A 14,623-nucleotide genomic window follows, 5' to 3' on the forward strand; every position below is an offset into this window, starting at 1 on the left:
AGTTTAATCATCCCAGACCCAGGACATTGCAAAAGGAGTCCCTCAGGGCAGTGTTCTACACCCGGCCATCTTTAGCTGCTCTGTCAATGACCTTCACACTGTCATGAGGTCAGTTCTGTCGGGCAATGAAGCAGTTTGTGCCCACACATACAGAACCTTGGACCGTGCTGAGGCCAGGAATGGTAAGTAGCAAATGTTGTTGGAGGGAGCTGTGAGGGATCGATTGGTGGAGTGTCTGTTGGTCGGGAAACCAATGTGATGAGAAAATCAAACACGAGGAAATCTGCAGATGCTGGAAATTCAAGCAACACACACAAAATGCTGGTGGAACGCAGCAGGCCAGGCAGCATCTATAGGGAGAAGCACTGTCGACGTTTCGGGCCGAGACCCTTCGTCAGGACTAACTGAAAGGAAAGATAGCAAGAGATTTGAAAGTAGGAGGGGGAGGGAAGATGCGAATTTTGTGTGTGATGAGAAAGTAATAGTCCTCAGTAAAGTGAAACGTAATCTCCAGAACACTGACCCGTGCGCTGGGTCAGAATGTGGGATATTTACCGTGAATGTCAGGTGATGAAGTGACTCTGTGACACTTGCTGTGAAGCCTCATGGCGCTCGGGAGGCGGTATCGGAGGGTCTGGTTGGAGGCTCGAAGTTTTCAGACGGACTCAGAGTCTGCTGTCGTCAGGTGCTTCCAAGGGCATTAGTTGTCAGTGCCTGGAACTTTATGGTGGGAAGAGTTTCTGCCTTTTGCTGCCTGATATCGGGACTATTGGAGTCGATCGGGACTTGAGACTTTTTTTAATAACCGTGCCCATGGTCTGCTCTTCATCAGATTATGGTATCGCTTTGCGCTGCTGTAACTATACGCTATAATTATGTGGTTTTGTCGGTGTGAGTCTTTGGTTTGTCTTTTTTTATTTTGTGATATCACTCCGGAGGAACATTGTATCATTTCTTAATGCATGCATGCATTTCTAAATGACAATAAACGAGGACTGAGTGTCCTCATAATCCGACCTAGAGACCAGCAACTCCCCAATTTAACCCCAGCCGAATCATAGGACAGTGTAGAATGACTAATTAGCCTACCAACCAGTACGTCTTTGGACTGTGGGAGCATAGTGGATACTGGAGGAAGATACGGGAGGAAAGTAGTCAGTAAAGGAGTGGAGCTTTGTGGTTTTGACTCGGGGAGCGGCCTTGTCGAGGGAAGTGCCTTGTGAGGAAAGTGCGAGCCTTTGGCTTGAGCCTTCGGCGAGGAGGCTGAGGGAGAAGACTATGCCACAGTTGCAGAGGGTGAGAGGTGGTGAAGAGATGACAGGTAAACTGATTCAGTGTGATGCTTGCCTGATGTGGGAGGTCAGGGACACTGATGGTGCCTCCGGCTGCTACAACTGTGATAAGTGTGTCCAGGTTCAGCTCCTGAAGGACCGTGTTGGGGCACTGGAGAGGCAACTGGATAACCTCAGGTTCATCCGGGAAAACGAGAGTTTTCTGGACAGGACCTACTGTGAGATTGTTACACTGAGGATACCGGAGGAGAGAATGGGGGCGACGATGAGGAAGGGAAGGATGCTTGAAGTACAGGAGACCCTGGGGGATGTGCCACTTGAAAACAGGTTCACCCTCTTGGAAGCTGTCGGGACAGAAGACACTGCCAGTTTTAGAAGCGGACAAGTCTTCAAGTCAAAAATTGGCACTGAAGCCAAGCCGAAGTGACAGACGACAGGCAGAGCCGTGGTAGTAGGGGACTCCATAGTGAGAGGTACAGAAAAGGGCTTCTGCGGCAACAGGCGGGATATAAGGATGGTGTGTTGCCTCCCTGGTGCCAGGATCCAGGACGTCACAGACCGATTGCAGGGCATCCTCAAGGGGGAAGGGGAGCAGCTGGAAGTGGTAGTGCATATCGGCACAAATGACATTGGGAAGAAGAGGGAAGAAATTCTGCAGCGTGACTCCAGAGAACTTGGAAGAAGGCTGAAAAGCAGGACCTCCAGGGTGGTTATCTCCGGTTTGCTTCCAGTTCCTCGTGCTGGAGAGGGCAGGAACAGGGAGATATGGGATCTCAATGTGTGGCTCAGGAGCTGGTGTGGCAAGCAGGGTTTTAGATTCTTGGACCACTGGGATCTGTTTTGGGGTAAGGATGAATTGTACAAAAGGAACGGGTTGTACCTTAACAGGCAGGGGACCAGCATTCTGGCAGGCAGGTTTGCTACTGCTACACGGGTGTGTTTAAACTAATAAGTGGGGGAGGGGGGGGGGGGAGGAGACGAGCTGGAAATAGAGAATAAGAAAAGAGAATAAGGAAAGAGAGAATAAGAAAAGTTAAGTAAGACATCAGAATTGATGGGGCAGAAAGCTCAGGAAGGGATCAGAGAGTATGGCCAAGTGCAATAGGAATCGATGTGAGAAGCAAGAGGAGTAATGGATTAAAAGTATTATATATGAATGCACAAAGTATAAGAAATAAAGTGGATGAGCTTGAGGCTCAGTTGGAAATTGGTAAGTACGATGTTGTAGGAATAACAGAGACATGGCTGCAAGAGGACCAGGGCTGGGAAATGAATATTCAAGGATATACATCCTATCGAAAGGACAGACAGGTGGGCAGAGGGGGTGGGGTGGCTGTGCTGGTGAGGAATGAAATTAAGTCCCTTGTGAGGAGTGACATAGAATCAGGAAATGTAGAGTCAGTATGGATAGAACTGAGAATTTGTAAGGACAAAAAGACCCTAATGGGAGTTATGTACAGGCCCCCAAATAGTAGACTGGATATAGGGTGCAAGTTGAATTGAGAGCTAAAATTAGCATGTCACAAAGGTAATGCTACGGTTGTAATGGGGGATTTCAACATGCAGGTAGACTGGGAAAATCAGGTTGGTACTGGACCCCATGAAAGGGAGTTTGTGGAGTGCCACCGAGATGGATTCTTAGAGCAGCTTGTACTGGAGCCGACCAGGGAGAAAGCAATTCCGGATCTAGTTTTATGTAATGAACCAGATTGGATAAGGGAACTCAAGGTAAAGGAGCCATTAGGAGGTAGTGACCATAATATGATAAGTTTTAATCTACAATTTGAGAGGGAGAAGGGAAAATCGGAAGTGTCAGTATTACAGTTGAACAAAGGGGACTATGGAGCAATGAGGAGGAGCTAACCAAAGTTGACTGGAAGGATACTGTCGCAGGGATGACAGTGGAACAACAATGGCAGGTATTTCTGGGAATAATTCAGAAGGTACAGGATCAGTTTATTCCAAAGAGGAAGAAAGATTCAAAGGGGAGTAGGGGGCGACCGTGGCTGACAAGGGAAGTCAAGGACAGTATAAAGATAAAAGAGAAGTATAACATAGCAAAGATGAGCAGGAAGCCAGAGGATTGGGAAACTTTTAAAGAGCAACAGAAGATAACTAAAAAGGCAATACAGGGAGAAAAGATGAGGTACGAAGATAAGCTAGTCAGGAATATAAAAGAGGATAGTAAAAGCTTCTTTAGGTATGTGAAGAGGAAAAAATTAGTTAAGACCAAAATTGGGACATTGAAGGCAGAAACAGGTGAATTTATTATAGGGAACAAGAAAATGGCAGACGAGTTGAACAGGTACTTTGGATCTGTCTTCACTAGGGAGGACACAGACAATCTCCCAGATGTAATAGTGGCCAGAGGACCTAGGGTAACGCAGGAACTAAAGGAAATTCACATTAGGCAGAAAATGGTGTTGGGTAGACTGATGGGACTGAAGGCCGATAAACCCCAGGGCCAGATGGTCTGCGTTCCACGGTACTTAAGGAGGTGGCTCTAGAAATCGTGGAAACAGTGGGAATCATTTTCCAATGGTCTATAGATTCCGGATCAGTTCCTGAGGATTGGAAGATAGCTAATGTTATCCCACTTTTTAAGAAAGGAGGGAGAGAGAAAACAGGGAATTATAGACCAGTTAGCCTGACATCAGTGGTGGGGAAGATGCTGGATTCAATTATAAAAGATGAAATAGCAGCACATCTGGATAGCAGTAACACGATCAGTCTGAGACAGCATGGATTTATGAAGGGGAAATCATGCTTGACTAATCTTCTGGAATTTTTTGAGGATGTAACCATGAAAATGGACAAGGGAGAGCCAGTGGATGTAGTGTACCTGGACTTTCAGAAAGCCTTTGATAAGGTCCCACATAGGAGGTTAGTGGGCAAAATTAAAGCACATGGTATTGGGGGTAAGGTAGTCACATGGATAGAAAATTGGTTGGCAGACAGGAAACAAAGAGTAGGGATAAACAGGTCCTTTTCAGAATGGCAGCCAGTGACTAGTGGGGTACCGCAAAGCTCGGTGCTGGGACCGCAGCTATTTACAATATACATTAATGATTTAGATGAAGGGATTAAAAGTAACATTAGCAAATTTGCAGATGACACAAAGCTGGGTAGTAGTGTGAAATATGAGGTGGATGTTAGGAGAATGCAGGGTGTCTTGGACAGGTTGAGTGAGTGGGCAGATGCAGTTTAATGTGGATAAATGTGAGGTATCCACTTTGGTGGCAAGAACAGGAAGGCAGATTACTATGTGGTGTCAAGTTAGGAAAAGGGGAAGGACAACGAGATCTAGGTGTCTTTGTTCATCAGTCACTGAAAGTAAGCATGCAGGTACAGCAGGCAGTGAAGAAAGCTAATGGCATGTTGGCCTTCATAACAATGGGAGTTGAGTATAGGAGCAACAAGGTCCTTCTGCAGCTGTACAGGGTCCTGGAGAGACCACACCTGGAGTATCGTGTTCAGTTTTGGTCTCCAAATTAGAGGAAGGACATTCTTGCTATTGAGGGAGTGCAGCGTAGGTTCACGAGGTTAATTCCTGGGATGGTGACACTGTCATATGTTGGAAGATTAGAGCGACTGGACTTGTATACACTGGAATTTAGAAGGATGAGAGGGGATCTGATTGAAACTTATTAGATTATTAAAGGATTGGACACGCTAGAGGCAGGAAAACTGTTCCCGATGTTGGAGGAGTCCAGAAGCAGAGGCCACAGTTTAAGAATAAGGGGTAGGCCATTTAGAACAGAGTTGAAGAAAAAAATTTTCACCCAGAGAGTTGTGGATCTATGGAATGCTCTGCCTCAGAAGGCAGTGGAGGCCAATTCTCTGGATGCTTTCAAGAAAGAGTTAGATAGAGCTCTTAAAGATAGCGGAGTCAAGGGATCTGGGGAGAAGGCAGGAGCAGGGTACTGATTGTGGATGATCAGCCATGACCACATTGAATGGCGGTGCTGGCTCTAAAGGCAGAATGGCCTACTCCTGCACCTATTGTCTACTGTCTATTGTCTATTGTCTCTTGGAGGAAACGCACATGGTCACAGGTGAATGTACAAACTCCTTACAGATAGCAGTGGGTGTGTGTTGCTGTGGCTTTATTTATTGATTTCCTCAAGCAAGACTTGTTCACTGCCTCTGATTGACAGTTTGAGGGTAAGAGGGTGAGGTGAGGAGAACTGAGGGTCAGTTCCATTGTGTCGGAAAAGGATAGGACACGGGTGTTCCAGAATTTACCAGGAGAGGGAGCCACAGGACAATATGGATATGTTAATCCTAAAGAGAAGACATGCAGGAATCTGGACTTTAATCCTTACCTTTCACACAGTGCTTGTCTTTGAATTATCCCTCTTCCCTACCCACACCTGGTTCCCTCTGCCCGTCAGTCTCCATCTCTTATCTGTCAGACCATGTCTCATCCCTCCCTCTCAACCCTCTGCACAATCTTCCCTCCACATTCTCTGTCCTGATGCAAGGTCATGGTTAGAAACCTCGACCATTCCTTTGTCTCCACAAAAGCTGCTTTCTCCGGCAATCTTTTTTTAATACTTGCCTCCATCCACAATGTTTCAGAGGGACATTTGCTCATCTGATTCTCCAGAATCCAGATGATTTCAATTCAAAGTTCAGAGTAAATTTATTATCAAAGTATGTATATCTCACCATATACGACCCTGAGATTAATTTTTCTCAGCCATTATGAAATTGTCATTATCCTGTTTTGATCCATCCACATGCGTGTATCTGTCAGGAGTTTGTATGTTCTCCCTGTCACCACATGGGTTTCCTCCAGGTGCTCCAGTTTCCTCCCACAGTTCCAAGACACACCCATTGATCGGTTAACTGGTCATTGTAAATTGTCTCATATTAGGCCAGGGTTAAATCGAGGGCTTGCTGGGTGGTGCGTAAGGGTCTATTCTGTGCTGTATCTCAGTGAATCAATAACACGTAATGTTGAGGCATTGGTCAGATTGCACTTGGACTATTGTGAGCGGTTTTGGACCCTGATCTAAGAAAGGATGAGCTGGCACTGGAGAGGTTTCTGAGGAGGTTCATGAGAATGATCCCAGGAATGAAAGGGTTCATGGATGAAGAGTGTTTGATGGATGTGGGCCTATACTTGGTTTGGAAGAATAAAGGGTGTATCTCATTGAAACCTTTGAATATTGAAAGTCTGAAATAGAATGGATGCCGAGAGAATGTTTCCTATAGTGGTGAAGGCTAGGAATAGAGGGCACAGCCTCAGATACAAGGACACCACTTTAGAACAGAGATGAGAAGGAATTTCAGTGTTTCTCTACAGACTGAGTTATTTAATGATCCGTTGTCCTGTTTGATGTGAGGTTGAGGAGAGTGCTGAGGTCTGAAAGCAATTCAATACAATATCCGTCATAGCATCATTTGGGGAATTATTGAGTGAACAGAGGCCAGCATTCAATACCATTTCCCTAACCTTGTTTTGTATCTGCTGGGCACAGGGTCAGACCACCCCACCATTTGGTATTTATGCAACACCCAGACTTTGGTATATTCAGTATCAGCTCAGTGTTTGCAGGTGATGTGAAATCAGAGATGAAGTCAGCAGTGAGGTGGGTGGAAAAACGATGTAATCCATTTGAATGATATCATACAGCTTTGTGATTCTTTGATTTATTAATAGACAGAGAATGGAATAATAAGGATATTGAGGGACGCTGACACATCTTATAGTACAGATTCAGGTTCAGCTGGAATATTGTGCTCAGTTATGTGTAGCTCACTGTATGAAGAACATTAGACAGGATGCAGAAGAGACTTAATTGAATGATCACAGGGTTGGGGGAACACCAATTCCATGGGGACAATGGAGAATTTGGGGGCTGCTCCCATGGAGAGGGAAGATTATGAGAGGATTTGATGGAGATGTTCCAACTCTTGAAGGATTTCATAGAGAGCAACAGTTTCCCTGCAGTAAACTTGAAGCTTCCAGGTCAAGAGGTGAGAGTAGGTGAAGAGGGTGAATTGGACAATGTCACCAAACAAATGAGAAGGAATAGTCTCACCTCTGTTGCTCTTTCCCAACTTCCCGAAGTACCTTCTGTCCAGTGAAGAGCATTTAGATCTGTGGCCAATGATGTAATACAGGAAGTACAGGAATCAATGTCCAGCCAGCCAGCTCCAACTCACGGCAACGTAACCAGATCATCTGCTTTAGTGAAGTTGATCCAGAGCTGGTTTCATTGTGCTCTCTTCCTCAAGATGCACCATTGGCTCTTTCACATCGACCGGAAAGGACGCAAGACCGTGGGTTATGTCAGATCTGAGAGTCAGCACATACAATTAGCAACACACCCTTTCTGCACAATTGAAACCATTGGACCTGGACTTCATGCTCATCCCTGGTGTCGGACTTCAACCCAGAGCTGAGTCACCCATTGAGCCATAGGTGTCAGTAGCACCATCTTCATCTGTACCAAGAAGTGAAACTGGTGCAGTTGGGATAGGCAGATTCATGCAAGAGGTCTCCAACTTAGAACAGATCATCCCACGATGGAGATGGAGCTTGTGGAGAGATATCATGAAATAAAAACTGACAAGCATCTGGTAGGTCAGGCAGCATTTATGGAAGGTGAAATAGTTAAAGTTTCGATTGTGAGACCCTTAAACAGACTGAGAATGGGAAGGAAACCAGAAGAATGGTCTTAACCTCAAAGTTCAAAGTTGAAAGTAAATTTGTTATCGAAGTACCTGTACGTCACCATATGCAATGCTGAGATTTGCTTTCTTGCGGGCATACTCAGTAAATACAAGAAACACAACAGAGTCATGAAAGGCCCCAGCCGATAGGACAAGCAAATCACAACAAATTCTGCAATAAATAAATAAATAAACAAACAAACAAATAAATACACAATAAATATTGTGAATATGAGATATTCTCCACCACACATCTATACAAGTTTGTCAAAGTTTTAGTTGCCACACTGAATCTCCATTTACTTCTAAGGAAGTAGAGGCACTGCCTAGCTTTCTTCATACTTATCTTACGTGCTGGGCCTAGGACAGGTTCTCTGAAATGCTAACAGGAATTTAACGTGGCTGCCTCTCTCCACCGCTGATCCTCCAATAAGGATTGGCTCATGGACCTCCAGTTTCCTCCACCTGAAGTCACCAATCATCTCCTTGATCTTGCTGACATTGTTTCCCAAATGTGCTGGCACGTGTGCTCAGGCAATAAGGGGCAGTTGTCACCAATAATGACCAGAAAATGCTGATGTGCCACCACCAGCACAGAAAGCACAGGCAGCACTGAAACGAGACTGACACTGAGGAAAGGGTGACCACCTCTATCTCCCAACCCCTCCCCCAGCTGAGACCGATGATAAAGGCAGCGGAAATGCCAAACAGGAGAGGTTAAATTGGAAGGGAGCCTACAGGCAAATATGGATAAGGAAGGAATTCTGCTGAATACCCCAGCCTCGGGAGATGCCATAGGCATCCAGATCCATCAGAGTGTGAACAATACAGTGTCCAGTACATACCAGCTTTGGGAAACCAGGGGTTGTAGAAAGGACAGTAGACCCCCACCCTTACCCCCCTCCTGGAGTCCGGGAGCAGACTAGTGTCCGGCGCCCCCCTGTTCAGAGAGACGGACGGTGTGGGTCAACTGGAGCAGGATGTTGGAGGAGGAACAGTGACCAGTCTCCCCCCCAGACACACCACCACATCACCTCACACATTGGGGGATCACCTGCAGTACCTCAGGCAGATTACCAAGGCTGTGGGCGTGACAGTTCAGAGTGAGACCTGTGATTCCAGAACTCAAGTGTGGAGATACAAACAGGCTCTTTGGACATGCACAGTGTGAAGAAAATTGTGACGTGTGTTGCCAAGGTCAAGGGCTGATGTGACTTTGTCAAAAGAGTGTGGGTTACTACATCTCCAGAACTACTGCAGGAGGTCACAATGGTGTCCCATGGTTTGTCTGTGTGGTTGGGTGAAGAGTGTCTGCAAAGGGGTTCAGAGAGCAAGACAGGATCAGAGGGAACTGTGCAAACTCCAGACAGAGTTGGAGCAACTTCTGCTGCAGTCAAAGGGGATGGACGTGAGGGGAGGAGATACAGGAGGTGAAAGGCAGGCAACCCCAGCTCTTCCTGCTGAACCCTCCAAGGTCATCTTCCAACCCAGAGTCCACACCATGGAACAGTGTGAGGAATGCTCACACTACTTGTTCTAAAAGTCTCACAGTGGGTATCTGTGACCCTCAGCCCTGAGGAAGAGGAGGGCTCAGTAGCATCCTCACAGGTGGACATGTCGAGGGTCTGCAGATGCCAGTCATTATGACAGAGAGGTCACGAACAGCACAGCTTCCCAGAACCTCCTGTCCTATACCACTAGCAGTAAATGGGAGAGTCTGGACCAACCACTGACCATGGAGAAGCTGATGGGCTCCATCCATTCCTTCCACTCGAATAAAATTCCCAGGTGCGAGGGCTTACCGGCTGAGTTATACTCGGCTCTGTGGGACTGAAAGGGATGTCATCAGAAGTTGGTGGCCCATCTGTTGAATGTAGATTACAAGATCACGTCCAAGGCCAGGCCAGTGTTATCTCTGCTCTGGGACAGGTGTCCACCCAGTCCAAAGCTGTGCTGTACCTACAGGAGGATCTTTGACAGCCTTGCCCTTGTCAGACATGTCATGCCTACATGTCGGATGGGGGGAGTAGATGCCTGCCTGATCATTCTGGACCTGCAGAAAGGCTGTCCTCAGAATATCAAATTCACAAGTGATGGACGTACTCTCCAAAATAAGCTTTGAGGCAGCATTCAGGAATTGTATCCAGCTGCTCTATACAGATGTCTGCAGTACAGTACAAATCAATGGTTGGGAAGGAGAGGCAGGGAACAAATGTGGAGTCAGACTGGTTTTCCATTCCTCCTTCTCTTGTGTGCTGTATAGAACCCCTTGCCAAAGTTATCATGATGAAGAGGGTGACGTTGCTGGTCAGTGGATTGGATCCAGGTAAAAACCTTGTACATGGAGAGAACATCAGCATTCTCTGCTTGGATCCAAGGGTTAGTTTTCAGGCTGATCAGCATCTGCAACCAGCTGAAGTTGGCATCAGGGGCCAAGGTTGACCACACGAAGAGCGAGGCCATGCTCTTTGAAACTGGCCCGACCAATCCAGTGTCCTTTTCACCAAAAAGCCTTAATACGTGAAGGTGCTGGGGATCTGGTTTGTAGGGGCCAAGGTGTAAACAAGAATTGTCTGGAGTAGTGACAATTGCCAGGTCTTTAACATTTGATATATATGATATATTACAAGTCCTCTTTTCCCAACTTCTGAGCTTGATGCTATTCAAGGTTCAGTTTATTTACTAAGGAAAATAATTGTGAACCTTATTCAAACTTCGGTGCTATTATAAAATATAATTAGAAGAAGGATGGTATGGTAGCGTAGCACTATTACTGCGCCAGCAACCTAGGTTCAATTCCGCCAATGTCTGTAAGGAGCCTTTAGGTTCTCCCCATGACCGCGTGGGTTTCATCCAGGTGTTCCGTTTCCTCCCTCCTTCTGAAGACACTCGGATTAGTAGGTTAATTGATCACATGGGTGTAACTTGGCAACACCATTTTGTTGGGCAGAAAGGGCCTGTTACTGTGCTGTATCTCTAAATATATATATAGTGTATAGAGAGAGAAAGAGAAAGATAGGCTTGGAGATAAGATGGAGATAGAGAGAGATACTATGTTTGAAATTTATAAAAGGAATTCCTGGGCAAACCAGTTCTTGCCTGCTCTGTCAATCCCTCACTCCTCTTCTTTGTCAAAACAACGTCACAGAGGAATTGTTAAACCCGGGACAGAAATTAATAATCCTTACCGAACAGGCTGAACGCGATGTATTCACCTGGGATAGTTCAGCCCGTGTAGAGTCTTGATTGATGTTGAAGCGTTATGAGTTCACTCCACATCATTCTGCAAATCCACTCCCCGCTGGGAAGCTCCGTGACCCGGAGTACGGACACTTCTCTGCTCTGTGTGTGACAGTGAACAGGGTCAGTATCCCAGAGCACAGATCCGGCACAGATTATCTGCGAACGGGCATGGATCGGATGAGCTTCAGAACCAGAAAACTACATTCCCGGGTCGAGAAACCTGGATCACCCCTCAGTCTCTGGATATTTTCACTCGTTCACCTTTTCTGGCTTCTGCTCCAGCTTGGTGTGGTCGGTGCCGAAGGTAAGGGAATGACTTCAGATGTGAATCCGAGAGCCACAGTCTCCATTTCCGCGCTCGGAGACTGTGGTGTCACCACAAAAGATTGCTGACTGAACAAGCTTTTTCTTTCGGGGAACTGCAGCTTTGCAAGCTGAAGTCTGTTGTCCGAGGCATAAGTATACAGAGTATAAATAAATGACACGGCCATTCGCTTTTTTAACAGCATAGTACATTACAAACATGACAAAGATCTTTAAATTTTGTTCACGTGACTGAAGGTATGCACAACTTACATGAACAAATAAACACAACACACCGGTGCCAGCTGAGAGAGAGAAGGAGGTAGTGTTCGGGGTTTTCAGTTCAATTCCAGACCCTGACTGTAATGGTAAATTGGAGGGACATGTAAAACTTTTCTTTTACATGTCATACTGAACTCCCGCGACATCAGTACATTGAGGTGGTACAAAGGAATATGTACAACAACGGAATGAGGTATGAAGAGTTACAGTTCCCCAGAAAGCTCAGTGCAAGCAGACTATGAGGTGAAAGGGCATGATGAGGTCAATTGTGAGGTCAAGTCTGCATCTTATCGTACTAGAGAACCATTCAAGGATCCTGGAGCAAATTTATTTGCCATAAATATTAACATGTATTCGGAATTTGCTGTAAGCACAAAAGGTCTCAGCCCAAAATGTCTATTGCTCATTAATTTCCAGAGCTGCTGCCTGACCTGCTGAGTTCCTCCACCATTTTGTGTGTGTTGCTGTGAATTTGCTGTTTCTGTGCTGGTGAGACATGAACATTGGCTTTCAGAGATCAAAGTATTGAGTCCAGGAATTGGGATGTTACGTTGAAGTTGTATAAGACATTGGTCAGCCTAATTTGAAGTATTGTGTGCAAGTTTTGGTCAATTACCTACAGAAAGGATGTAAAAGATTAAAAGAGAAAATTTACATGGATGTTGCTGGGACTCGAGGACCCGAGTTATAAGGAATGATTGAACAGGTTAGAACTTTATTCCCCAGAATTTGGAAGATTGAGAGTAGATTTGATAAAGGTATATAAAATTATGAGGGGTATAGATAGGGTAAATGCAAGCAGGCTTTTTCTGCTGAGGTTGAGTGAGACTGCAACTGAAGGTCGGGGGATAAGGTGAAAGGTGAAATGTTTAAGGGGAACATGAGGGAATCTGTGGTGGTGAGAGTGTGGAATGAGCGGCCAGTACAAGTGGTGAACGTGGTTTCGATTTCAATGTTCAAGAGAAGATTGGATAGGTACATGGATGGGAGTGGTATGCAGAGCTATGGTTTTGGTTTAGGTCGATGAGACGCTAAGGTTTCAATGGTTCTGTATGGACTGGATGGGCCAAAGGGCCTGCTTCTGTTGTTTTCTAGGACTAGGACTTCTAATAAACAGCATTCAATAATTATAAAGAATAATAAATGATATAAAATAAATTTAGAGTTTAAAGGACAGATATGGAACATAAATACATAGACGTATAAATGTAAAAGTGTATAAATACATAAATACCTGTCTCTATTCACAATGTAAACAGCTTTATGAAAAGTAGTTTACAGTGCAGTCCAACGACTGAGGTAATATATGGAGGTGGGTGTAACTGAAATAATTGATCAGATTTATTACCTGGTGAAGAAACTTTTAAGATATGAAGTTTTTGTTTCAATGGTCCCATAATAGGTGGGCAGAAGTTGTCCTTGAGCCTGATGGGACGTGCTTTCAGGCTTTTGTATCTATTGCCCAATGGGAGAGTGGAGAAGAGAGAGTGACCGGGGTAGATGGGTCTTTCATCGTCCTGACTACTTTTCTGAGACAGTGAGAAGTATAAACAAAGTCCAGAAATTGTTATGGAACTTTTGAGGTGCAGGTTTCTGGGCTCCATTACCTCTTGCCTGATGCCAGCATCAAGAAGAGGGCATGGCTGGGACAGTCAGCGTCCTTGATCATGGAATTCACAGAAGTTTTGTTTTGACTTTTTACACATGTGGAAATAAGATGCTAAGACATAATCTGATTAGGGATAGTCAGTATGGCTTTGTCAAGGGTAGGTTGTACCTTATGAACCTGATTGAATTCTCTGAGGATGTATCAAAACACATTGATGAAGGTAGAGCAGTTCATGTAGTGTATATTGATTTCAGTAAGGTTCCCCATGCAAGGCTCATTCAGAAAGTAATGAGGCATGGGATCCAAGGACACCTTGCTTTGTGGATCCAAAATTGGCTTGACTACAGAAAGCAAAGAGGGATTGTGGATGGTTCATATTCTGCATGGAGGACGGTGACCAGTGGTGTTCCATGGGGATCTGTCCTGGGACCCCTACTCTTAGTGATTTTTATAAATGACCTGGATGAAGAAGTAGAAGGGTGGATTAGTAAGTTTACTGATGACACAAAGGTTGAGGGTGGTGTGGATAGTATGGAGGGCTGTCAGAGGTTACAGTGGGACAGCGATAGGATGCACAGCTGGGCTGAGAGGTGGCAGATAGAGTTCAACCCAGATAAGTGTCAAATGGTTCACTTTGGTAGGTCAAATTGGAAGACTGAATATAATATAATTTAATATAATTGGAAATTGTTTATATTATAAACACTCCTGGCAGTGTGAAGGAATAGAAAGATATTGGGGTGAATGTCCATAGAACACTCAAAGCTGCTGCACAGGTTGACAGTGTTGTAATGAAAGCGTTTGGTGTGTTGGCCTTCATCAACAATGGGATTGAGTTTGAGCCGTGAGGTAATGTTAAAGCTATGTAAGACCTCAGTTAGACCCCAGTCAGAGTACTGTGTTTGGTTCTGGTCACCTCACTATAGGAAGTACAAGGATGCTATGGGTAGAATGCAGAGGAAATTTACATGGATATTTCCTGGATTGGGCAGCATGCCTTATGAGAATCAATTGAGTGAACTTGGCCTTCTCTCCTTGGAGCGATGGTAGATGAGAGGTGTCCTGATAGAGTTGTATAAGATGATGAGAAGCATAGATCGTGTGGATAGTCAGAGGCTTTTTCCCAGGGCTGGGGCTAACATGAAACATAGAAGAATAGAACATATAAACATAGAAAACTTACAGCACAATACAGGCCCTTCGGCTCACA

At 45.2% G+C, this 14,623-nt stretch overlaps 1 protein-coding gene across 1 annotated transcript in view; it reads left to right on the top strand.

The window, feature by feature from the left end:
* Positions 1–14,623, top strand: part of LOC140721541 (obscurin-like) — a 241,912-nt gene that overhangs the window by 180,905 nt on the left and 46,384 nt on the right. The gene's annotated exons all lie outside the window — the stretch shown is intronic.

This window comes from Hemitrygon akajei, chromosome 2, assembly GCF_048418815.1.
Source record: "Hemitrygon akajei chromosome 2, sHemAka1.3, whole genome shotgun sequence".
Taxonomy (NCBI): Eukaryota; Metazoa; Chordata; class Chondrichthyes; order Myliobatiformes; family Dasyatidae; genus Hemitrygon; species Hemitrygon akajei.